Below are 10,913 nucleotides of genomic sequence, written 5' to 3'. Positions count from 1 at the left end.
TTTGTCAGATTGTCATGCAAATTGACATGCAGGCTAATTAGGCCATGGCAAAAATATTTGGTCTTGATAATTAACCTTGTAAAATCATTCGTTAAACCATAAAACTGATGGTCGTATGAGATGGGGGAGGGGGAGAGCCCAATCCGACAATGTGAACAGAAAAAAAACTCTGAAAAATTTGCAGGTGGGGACAAATTAAAGAGCCACCATAACAAACATTTTTGCTCAACATGCTCAACCTTGTACGACAAATTTTATGCCATGGAAATAATGCTTGTGCTAGGCGGTGGAAATAGGAACAGTAGTCGCCGAATTCTGAGAATCATAATTAGGCAGTCAGTTTTCGTAACGAACTTTAAAGTTTCATTTACAAGTAGGTTAATTTTTCTTATTTCTGTCCCATTATTACCACCAGCAGTTCAAATGTCCTCGTTTTGTGTGAAATAACAATGTGCGGACACTCTGTTACTTAATGGGTAAAACTAAAAACTATAACATGTTTGTGCTCTTTTTCACCCGGTCTTTCTAATTATTATTATTTCAAAAGAATTTCACGTATTAGTGTGGCCAAATGCGCAATTTAGGCTCTATTCCAGTTTCCCTCCCCTCGTAAATTTACAAAACAAAATAAAGCTGTTCAAATTTATTCACACGGCAGTTTGCATGCATAAATGGTTGTATAAAATTAGTCACTTGTTCACGCTGAAACTTTTTGATGCAGTTGAACTAGACTTTCATAAATTGATTTTCAGAAAAACTAAGAGAAGCAACTGCAAAATAGCCCAGGTTTTCAATGTACAATGAGCAGCAAAGTTCTGTTGTTACTTGTTCATGATGCTAAATTTCAGTGCGTATTGAGAGCGATAATTCCGTTTATCAACACTGAAAATGAAAGTTAGCGGTAGGGGGGAGGGGGGGGGGGGGTGAAGAAAAGTCCCAGTTTTTTCAGTAAAAATCAAAATAATTCAGATTTTTTGTTTTTTAGATGAAAAAATCCAAAGATTGACTGGCAATGCACTGATGAAAGAAGTTCAATTGGAGTTAAGGCAAATTAACTTATGATGATGTAAGGTAAGAAAAACGTTTGTTTATCATAATTAATTTGTTCGCCAAGTTTCGTTTAAAAAAGGCTGTGTAAGTAGTTTTTCAAAACTGGAAATCAAATGTAGAGTTGGCGGAATGGCCAGGAAACTAAAACCTAAATAGCGAAATGTGAGAGAAGCAAAACGTCACAAATTAATTTTTTATCAGTAAATTTTTCGATTATTTGAAATTAAAACCACTTAGTTGTCCGGCTGTACGTTTTTGTCTTTTTTTCTTTTTAACACTATATTTTACTTGCAAGCTACTCCTTGTATTTACTCTAAGTTTTTCTTGTAGTTTGAGGGAACATTTGAGAAAAATATTTTGAAAAATTCTATAGACTTCATGGGTTTTCATTACACTTAAAAAGCTGGAGTATTAAAATGTTCAAAAAGCTCGGGGCATAGTTTTAAAAACTAGTTTTGATTACTCCTGAAACCCTGCCCGTGATAACCAAAGTCGCGATTTTAGAACTTTTTTTAAATCTCACATCTTCTTTTACAAAATTAGGCTCTAGGGGATTTTTTTTGTAAAAAAGTAGTACGAAAAATTTTTATCATGTTTTTTAATTAATATTAGTACTATTTCAAAAATTCTCTGCTTATGCAGAAAACAGAAACAGAAATTTTTAGGTCAAACGAATTGTGCCGCTACATGAATTAACATAAAAACACATTAAATGTTAAAAGATAATATTTTGCCGATAACTCAAAGATTTATTTTGGAAAAAATAGAAATTTTTGTTTCTAAATATGTTTTTTTTTCAAAAATATACTTTATAACCCCAATCTTAACACTTTAACATGCATAAACTGAAAAAAAATCCTAAAAACCCAAAAAAACATCAAGTTGTTTTTTTGATAACAGATTCAAAGAAGTTTCGGAAAACTTTCGATTTTTTCATTTTTTGCAGGTAAAAATTTTAAGGTAGTTGTGATAAGGTATGTATCTCGAACAAAGGTTTTCAAAACAAAAAAATTGATTCTTTGAAAACAACTCTTTGTGTTTTAGACGGTTAACGGTTCGAAAAATTTTGGAGACATTGAAAAACTAACATTATCGAATCATTTCGTATAGCTGTGGACGTGTTGTATGTGGGGTTCAGGTATATTTCGAGAAAATTTCTAGTTATCAGCACTATACTACCTTCTAACAGTTAGTGTGTTTTTCTGTAAATTCATGAACAATTTGAACCAAGAGTTTCCCTTTCTGTACTCTGCGACAACAAAGAATTTTTAAACAGAATAAGAAAAATTAAAAAAAAACTTGCAAAAAAATTTGAAACATTTTCGTAGAAAAATTCCTATCTTACAATTTTCTTATAAGACAAAATTCATTTATTGTAATCTTTCTAACAATCTTGAGAAACAAAAAAAGCAGAAATTTTGAGTAATTGGCGAACTTAATGGTTAACTTCGTTTTAGAGTGACGCAAACTTTTGTCTGACAGCTTGGGACGTTCCTACACATGATGAGCAACAACTCTAGTATAGCAAACTGCACTTTAAAATTTCAATATACTGGCATACTTTGTTATTACAATTTTGCAAGCCCAAGTCCGATAAAATCATCAAATAAAATCAAAAAAACTTAGGTTTTTAGGAAAAATTTTTGATATCTGTCAGTTGATTTTTATGTTTTCTAGATGATTGTTTGTTAATTCTCTACTTCATTTTACTTGATTTTTCGTAGAATTTTGTTTTTGATCGCGATGGTTTGTATTTTTTAATTGATATTGGCACCTTGCCTAGGTCCTTTATAAGATCAGCAAATACCCTGTAATAATAATCATAATAAATTGTTTGCAAATTAGGTTCCATTCAATGTAAAAGTTACTACATTTACAACCAAACGAAATATCATTGCGAGAACGCCGTGGAACTATGCAGCCGGCTTTCAGGCGCCTCTGATCCTGCTATGACTTCTGTTAATTTTTAATATCGATACTTAATCAAGAAATCAAAAAAAAAAGATTTAATGATTTAAAGAGGAAAAAAAATTTGAAGCGAAAAGGGGAAAACTTCAGCAATATACCTACCCTTGACAGCAAATCTGTTTTTTTAAATACTAGTTCTACTCAAAAATGAGTTCAAACAGTTGATAATTTCCTAGAATAAAATTGTCCAAAAACTCATGGTTGAATTTTGTAATTGATATTGTGTGCAGCTCTGAGTCTTAGTTACAAAGTTTGGGTAGTATCTTAGAACAAAGTTGAAAAGTTTTATAATTCTAACTTTTACAAAAGTTTTTTGATTACCCTTTGGTTGCACAGGTATCTGCCTAGCTAAAACTCTCTTATTCAAAATTGTATGCAAATTTTTCTCAGTTTTAGCTTCCAGGACAATGGCCGATATGCACTCTTTTCTCAAAACCTTACATAGTAACTTTAATAATTCATAGATAAGTAATTCCCTTACGAAGTATATTTTGCGTTTTTGTCTCAGTTCTTTGATGCTTTCATTTGTTCTTTTAAAACAAATAGTTTTTATAAGCCGTTTAATTTTAAGTTCATTTGTTTCTAACTTCGTTTTGTTTGTTGACACATAAGCCAAAACCCCGTACTGTAAAACGGGTTTCACATAAGCGTTATATGCTTTCAATAGTTTATCTTTACCTGTTTCCACCTGTGTTCGGTCTGTGGTGGGTCGGTCGAGTATATCGTCGGTATGTAAATTGGCTGTATGTATCTCGATTGAGAACACGATTGTTCAATATTTATATATACTTTTTCTTCAATAATTATCGAAAATCATTAAGAGGAAACAACGGAAAATATCTGTTTCGGAACCAAATTATCAAGTTTTAAACGAAATCGAAATCGAAAGCGTTTTTATTGTCACTACTTTTGCCAATAAGTGGGGATTTTCACGCTCGCCAGAAGTTAGAAGTCAATTCTGGCTAAAGTCTAATTAAGTTCATGTCCAGAACACCATTTAAAAACAAGTTTGACTTAGGAACATTTTTTATCCGGTTCAAATCAAGTGTATTCCAAGTTTTTTAGTAGTAAAATACTTGGAATGACCGGGATTTGAACCTGCGACCTTTCGGTTTAAGGTCAAGTACGTTACCGCTAGACTAGCTGGTCTTGATATGCTTTCACTTCAGTTTCAATCTTGAACATCTTCGGGCCCCAACGGAGCGAGAACTGGGGCGAGTTTAACAAAAGGTCGGGTTAAATCTCCTGTTGCGTTTTTAAGGAGTGCGGAACGGGCGGTAGCTTCTTTACCATAGTTAAACGTTTTAACGCGAGCGAGAGGGTAGTAACCACGCGGGCTACTATCCTCGACGATCCAAACAAGATCTCCGGCTTTGAGTTCTTGTTCGGTAGGTGTGTGCCATTTACGGCGTTTGTTGAGAGTCGGAACGTACTCGCGTAGCCATCTAGTCCAGATGGAGTTAGCGTATCCTTGTGCGCGAAGATAACGCTTTCGATGATCGAAATGTTCGTCCGTCGCAATCGACGGGAAGCTAACTAAGCGCTGGCCTATCAAGAAGTGATTTGGCGTTAAAGCCTCAATCTCTTTCGGGTCACTGCTTACCGCTGTAAGTGGACGCGCAATGAGGGACTGTTCCACCAGACAAAATGTGGTCTGGAGTACCTCGTCGGTTAATTTACGGGGTGTGAGGATGGAGTAGAAAACTCTCTTGCAACTATGTACAAGACGTTCCCAAGAGCCACCATGATGTGGTGAAGATGGTGGTTTATTTTTCCATTCGATGCCTTTGTGGACAAGGAGAGCGGGCGCAAGATCATTCCATGCTCGAGTACACAGAAGAAGCTCTTTCTCTGCACCGACAAAGTTTGTACCATTATCGGACCAAATTTTTGATGGAGTTCCTCGTCAAGCGATGAATCATTCTACTCCCATGACACAAGAGCTTGAATCCATTGATGGTACGACTTCAATATGGATGGCTCTAGTGGTCAAACAAGTGAACAAAAACGCCCAACGTTTCTCCGAACTCCTACGGATTGTTACGTGAAAGGGTCCGAAGTAATCGACTCCGCAATTGTTGAAGGGCGCTTGGCGGTATCCAAGACGCTCAATTGGTAGATCAGACAATAAAGGGGTGATCGTTTTCAACTTTCGCTTTAGGCAGTTTTTACAATTAAGTTCAATGTTACGGAGCAATGATCTTAACTTTAAGGTTGCATATTCTATCTGGATGACAGATCGTAGGTAGTCAATTGACTGATGCTCATGTTTGTTGTGTTGATGAGCCACAAACAATTTGACTAATGGATGACGGCCATCAAGTATGATGGGATATTTATTTTTAAATTCGAGTTCAGTGAGACGACTAATGCGTCCTATGGATCTAAGAAGTCCATCGGGGTCAATGATTGGGGAGAGAGTTTGTACCATTATCGGACCAAATTTTTGATGGAGTTCTTCGTCTAGCGATGAATCGTTCTACTCCCATGACACAGGAGCTTGAATCCATTGGTGGTACGACTTCAATATGGATGGCTCTAGTGGTCAAACAAGTGAACAAAAACGCCAACGTTTCTCCGAACTCCTACGGATTGTTACGTGGAAGGGTCCGAAGTAATCGACTCAGCAATTGTTGAAGGGCGCTTGGCGGTATCCAAGACGCTCAATTGGCAGATCAGACATGAAAGGGGTGATCGTTTTCAGCTTTCGCTTTAGGCAGTTTTTACAATTAGGTTCAATGTTACGGAGCAATGATCTTAACTTTAAGATTGCATATTCTATCTGGATGACAAATCGTAGGTAGTCAATTGACTGATGCTCATGTTTGTTGTGTTGATGAGCCACAAACAATTTGACTAATGGATGACGGCCATCAAGTATGATGGGATATTTATTTTTAAATTCGAGTTCAGTGAGACGACTAATGCGTCCTATGGATCTAAGAAGTCCATCGGGGTCAATGAATGGGGAGAGAGTTGAAATAGGGCTTACCTTCTTAGCATATTTCTCAGAACTCAATAATTTGAACTCTGAGGGGAACGCTTCTTTTTGAGAAAGAAGAAACGACATTCATTGAGAATTATCTATCTCAGACGATTAGCGATTGTTCCACGGAAATGATTAAATTTAGGATTTAATTGGAGGATGAATGCTACTACGCGCAATAATTTGAGAAACGAGCTGTAACGTTTCCACTTAATGACGGGTTCAGGGACTGACGGATTGATTATAAAATTAGTGGCAGTATCGATGACATCATCGATAGGACCTTTAAATTTTATTTTTGTAATCACATCGACATTTGGCCGAAAGGGCCAATCACTGGTTCTGATGAAGCTGGGACCTTGAGTCCAGCTGCTGTCCTTCAAGGCTTCAGCGGCAATACCTCGAGTACCAGTATCAGCTGGGTTGTTTTCAGTATCTACGTGATACCATTCGTCGACAGTGGTAACTTCCAGTATTTCGCCTACTCAATTAGCGACGAATACTGGCTGCTTTGCAGTCGAATGGAGCCATTGTAGCACAGTGGTGCTGTCAGTACACATAAAGACATCATTTATGGGGATCGAAAGTGCTTTCATGATATCTATTTTGAGGCGTGTAGCAAGCAAAGAAGCTTGCAGCTCTAATTTTGGGATGGAAATAGCCTTCATTGGTGCTACGCGGGTTTTACGCAAAATGAAGGCGAGTTCTGTCTCATGTGTATCAATAATGCGCGCACGGAGAAATCCAACTGCACAGAAGACTTCCTGTGAACTGTCACCAAACATTGGAGTTCAATTTTGTCAACTGCGGATGGACAGTAGCATCTCGGTATGATCAGTTGACCCAGGATGGGTAGACCAGACCGCCATTCGAGGAATTTGGCATTCAAGTCAAAAGGAAGTGGGTTATCCCATTGTTGACCACTGATTCTCCAAATCTCTTTAAGAAGTAGTCGGGCTCTGACAGTGTACGGAGCGACTAACCCAATAGGGACGAAAACTGAAGAGACGTAAATTAAAACTGTATGTTGGGTAACAGTATCCTTCAGTTCTCTGTTTACACCTCGACTAACTACCAATGTATCGAGAACGTGATCCCATTTCAAACCTAGAACATGCGATTCTTGACCTTCACTACTTAGAATCTCTTTGACTTCACTTAAATTGTCGCTTGACGTACATAACTCTTTCTGAATCTCTTTGATATTGCTCACGAATTTTGTCAACTTAAATCCTCCTAACTTAAGTAGTTCTACAAGATCCTTACTTAATTTTAATGCCTGTTCAGGTTCGGGAAACGAATCAAGATAATCGTCCATATAGAATTTTTGCATCACGGCTGACGCTACCTTGGGGAACAAGACTTGATTGTCGCGAGCTGTCTTTGGAGAGCAAAATTAGCACATGTGGGCGAGTCACGAGCTCCGAAAAAGTGTCGCGTGTTTTGATACGTTACCACATCGGTTGTGGGACCCTCCCGCCACAGAAAACGAAGTGACAGTTGGTCGATTGGGAGAACACCAACCTGAAGGAACATGCCTTCAATATCAGCGGATACTGCATGTTGATGTTGACGGAATCTCATTAGAACGGCCAGCAGATTCTGAAGCAAATCTGGGCCAACGAAAACAGCTTTATTAAGTGACGATCCATGAAATTTGGCTGCACCATTTAGGACGCGGCGGATTTTTCCGGGTTTATTTGGATTAATCACGGGGTGTTGAGGAAGATACCATTCCCTAGCAGAACGATTTGTGCAGTCATGTGTATTCACTTTGATGACGTAACCTTTGTCAAAATTTTGTTGAATGTTTTTTGCGTATGAAGCCCTGAGGTTTGTGTCTTTGTCTAAACGTTTTTCCAGAGATTTAAGTTGTGCTAAGTCGGAGTAGTAGTTGTGGGGCAACTGTGTGTGGTCTTCGGCCCAAAGCATCCCAACGGCGTATCTATCTCCATCATGTATAGTTGATGCTTCTAAAATTTTATTCGCCCTTTTATCGTCTGACGATCGGGCATCTACTTGTTTATACGTACCGTATGATTCAAGTTCGTACCAAGATTTGACCTGCTCTACCAAACTTACATCTTCGATGTTACAATGCAAGCATGTTGAGATCAGGCCGGTGGAGGCAGGGAGTGGACCACTTACGACCCATCCAATTGGGAGGCGAACGGCGAAAGGTTATTTTTGGCTTTTATCGTGGCAGTATTCCAGAGGAAAAATGTACTCATAAACATCTTGACCTAAAATCATTTCGACATCAGCGTACCGAAATTCGACTGAATCAATTGGTTCCAAGTGAGAGTATTTCTCTTGCAACCTACGAACGTTAATTATATCTAAACCTATGTCAATGTTGTTTTTTTACATATGCACAAACGGTGAACGAAATATCTGGATCAAATTCAGAAGAAACGTTCTAATCAACTTGTTCTGAAGTAATATCTTCGGAACAATTGGCACCATTGACAGTCAAATCAATTTTCCTACCTGTCAGATTGAGTCTGCGAGCGAGTTCAGGTGAAATACAAGAGTGACTGCAAGCTGTGTCACATAACACAAGTGCGGTGGTTTCAGAGCCATTTGATGATAATGTGAGATTTATAAGTGGCATCAGTCCTTTTAGATTCATTAGGGATGTCCCACAAGTATTGTTTTGCGTCGTGGGTCTAAATGGAGTTTGAACTGCGGGATTGGCTGCAGTTGTGTGCGGTGCATAACCAGATTGGTTATTTGTAGGGAAAACCTGTTCTGCGCCGTGCAGTAACACATTATGAGTGCTCTTGCACTGTGGCTTAGGACAAGTTTTGGGCTTGGGACATTTCCTAAACATGTGATTTTCTTGAAAACAAGAAAAGCAAAGCTTATTTTCAGCGCAAAATTTAGCACGCTGTGTTGGAGTTTTTTCTTTAAAAACGCTACATTTAAAAATTGAATGCTTGCCTTTACAAACTAAACATTGAATATTTGCGTCAAACTTAGCTTGCGAGTTTGCGGCAAACATTTTAACATTGGTTTTTGTCCGAACCGAATTATCCTGATTTCTATTGTAATTTGATGAAGAACGCATACGTTCATGCGCTTCAGCTTTTTCCTCCAGCCAATGATTGAAATCAATTAAAGACGGAGCATACAAACTCCGTTTTACGGTGTGGAACGACCAAGACTCTTTCATATTAGGTGGGAGCTTCTCTATTGCTTTATCGAGAAGTGTTGCACTTTCAAGGTCTGCATTGTAATGTAAAGATTTGAACACTCCAACTATGCTTGCTATCATGGATGCAAAACTTATGAAGCTGTCGGAACTATGCATCTTAACGGGCGGTGAATTATAAAGTTTGTCCAGATAGGCACGTATTATTATTTGAGGCTGGCCAAATTTTCTCTCAAGTTTCATGAGAGCATCTTTGTACATCGTACCACTATAGGCAAACACAGCTATAGCAGTCTCAGCTTTATCTTTGACTAATGATTTAAGGTAGTGCTGCTTAACATCATCTGACAAGTTTTGAGAGTCCAAAGCACTTCGGAATTGTCCAATCCATTCAAACCACTGAAGTGGACAGCCACCGTATTTCCTAAGGTTCCACGGTGGTAATGGATCCTTACGGGTGAAACTTAGTATTTCCTTTAAATCTTCAAGGGTTATCGCATTAGGTGGTGGTTGAACTGAGGTTGAAGCGAAATTGTGTGGCTGAGGAACAAATGATGTCGGATAAGCTAAGGCACTATGTGGATAGCTGGGGACTTGAGACAACTGCTGTGTTGACACTTGCGCTTGGTTATTGTAAAACACTGTCACTCCAACAGTGCACGGGTATTGTGAAAGTGGTGGTTGCACTATTGGTGTGACAGTTTGAACGGTATTTAACGCCTGGGGTACTGTAGAATCTGATGCGGCAAATGGCGCGGTGGTCGGAGGTGCCATTCTCCAGGTATTCATATTGGGTATATAACGAACTGGAAGTGGATGGTTGAAGGATGGTTGATTTGTTGAAACACGAGTTGAGTTATTAATACTCGCTGGTGGAGCAGTAATAGGAATCAGGTTCACCGGCTGGGTTGTCGTATTGACTGTTGTATTAATTGGGACAGAAGCATGTAATGTGGGGATCATTGCTGCTGGCATACGTGGAATGAAAGGAAGCGGGGGCAAGGACGAAGGCGGGGGTGGTGGCGGCGGCGGTGGGAGAGGTTGAGAAGGAATCTTCAAAATATGAACGGTAGATGATACCACCGATTGCAATGGTAGGCAAACGCTTGGGTTGCTACTGGATGGGAAAAGGTGGACGTTTATTAGATCAACCGTGCTTGGTGGTAGAGACGAAGAAACCAAAATGGCGATGCCCGGAGGTTGAGGTTCTTGTCGGGGAACAATGGTTATAGTTGATGCAAGTTTCGACGAGAGTGCTTCATCTACCCAATCTTTTGTTCGGGTTTCAGCGACGACTTGTTGTGTTCTACTCGAAGGCAGAGCGGTTTTATTGATGTCAGTATCATTGTCCGAATCATCATCCATTAACTCTGTTTCAACTATTTTGGCCTCATTGAGCTTTCGTTTGTTCTCCTCAACAAGTGTCTCAAGAGCCAATTCGTTTTCTTTTTCTTTTAGGCGGATACCTGTTTCATTTTGTCGCTCAATTTCAAGACGTCGCAGTTTTGCTATTTTGAGTTCGCCTTTGCGCTGACTGGAAGTCATTGAAGACGCTCTAGAGTGCAGGGAACTATATCGGGTGGACCGGCTGACAGTTGAAGCAGCTCGCGTTGCTTGCGGGTCAGCATCTCCAGTCTCTGGAAACAAAGTTTTCGCCATTTCCAAGTGCTTAATTGACAATTCCAGCTTTTCATCTCGAGCGCAAGTAATGCTGATCAACCAAGTGTCAAGATCAGCGAGAGCACTGCTAGGTTC

Source organism: Symsagittifera roscoffensis, chromosome 8 (genome assembly GCF_963678635.1).
Source record: "Symsagittifera roscoffensis chromosome 8, txSymRosc1.1, whole genome shotgun sequence".
NCBI lineage: Eukaryota > Metazoa > Xenacoelomorpha > Acoela > Convolutidae > Symsagittifera > Symsagittifera roscoffensis.
This window is presented reverse-complemented; position numbering follows the sequence as displayed.